Source organism: Elaeis guineensis, chromosome 8 (assembly GCF_000442705.2).
Source record: "Elaeis guineensis isolate ETL-2024a chromosome 8, EG11, whole genome shotgun sequence".
NCBI classification, from domain to species: Eukaryota; Viridiplantae; Streptophyta; class Magnoliopsida; order Arecales; family Arecaceae; genus Elaeis; species Elaeis guineensis.
In genome coordinates this window covers 14,422,292-14,423,723 of record NC_026000.2, presented here as the reverse complement: position 1 = coordinate 14,423,723, position 1,432 = coordinate 14,422,292, and positions in this window count along the sequence as shown.

Below are 1,432 nucleotides of genomic sequence, written 5' to 3'. Positions count from 1 at the left end.
TGTTACCAAGGACGACAACGTTTATCGAGCATAGGTCATTGTGTGCCATATAGGTTGGTTGTCCTCTTAACCAATGAGTGTGGAGACACTGCTATGGCATATAGATGAGATGTAAGGGTACATCTGCACTGAACGTGACCGACTCTGGAGCTATTTTTGCTGTCAAGATTTGCTCTGATGAAATATGGGTATAAATATCCCTCCGACCTGAGACTGCCACGGTGACTTGCAAGCAACTCATCGTACTTAGGCACAGGACTACCTGAATTTTTAATTCAGTGATGGAAGGCTGCTGGGTGTAGTCAAGTACTTGACTTGTCGGTGCGTGTGTCAAGATGGGATTGACCACTCCAGTTTAGGAGCTGTGTACAGTCATGTTTCAATTTAGCAAAACCTTGGCCAGAGTAGTCCTTGTGAGGAGTCACAGGATTGTTTGAGTTGAGCACGATTCGGATGATCTGATCAAGGTTGACAGTTTAATCCTGAGTCGTCCTAAACACAGGGGTCAAAAGGATGAATTATACAGTAACCATATTCATGTAGGTTTTGAGTATTGCGATTGCGATTCTTTGACCTATCCGGACGTCGGGTACCATTGCTAGATGGTCACTTCGATTAGTACAGGAATTGGTTCCTGTGCTACCGGCTTAGGTTCGAATTTACGAGGTCACACACATTAGAGGTTCCTATCTGATCTGATGGCTGATGTAGAAGCCTACATATTTGGGACTCAGTGATCGAGAATCAGGATTCTCTGATCATGAGTTCCACACATTATGGGTACGGAGGTCAAGAGTCCCACTGGTTGGGACTTTTCGATCAGAGTTTCATATCGATGAATTCTGATGCCCGATTGCCCATCGGATTTGGACTCAGTATTTACGAGAGGTTTAATTAGTGATTTGATCGTTAATTAACTCAATTTAATTGAGTAATTATTTTTGGATCAATTTCAATTGAATTGGATTCAGTTGGGTTTGACCCGATTAGGTTAAGAGTTGACCTAATCGTCAAGATGGTTTGGTCCCTGATTTGATCAGGGGTTGGGCTTAGTCAATTCCTGATTTGATTAAGATTTTATTGAGCCTAATTAAGCTTAATTAAGTTAGATTTAAATTAGTCTAATTGGACCTAACTTATTTGGTTCAATTAGGTTGGTTTAAATAATTAAACCACCTTGACCCAATCTCCATGCGCCACCTCACTTCCATTGCACCCATTTGAATTCATGAGAAGGAACTTCGCATGAATTTTTTTCTCATGCCAAGCCCTCTCCACGCCCCACTTTAATGTGCCATATGAATGGATAAGGATGATTGATTGGCCATTCAAATTCAAAATAAAGTTTGAATTTGAATGGGCAATCAATCTTTGCGCCTTATCCCTTTTTTTTTTTACGCCCCATTTATTACATGAGAAAAGGTTTCTCATG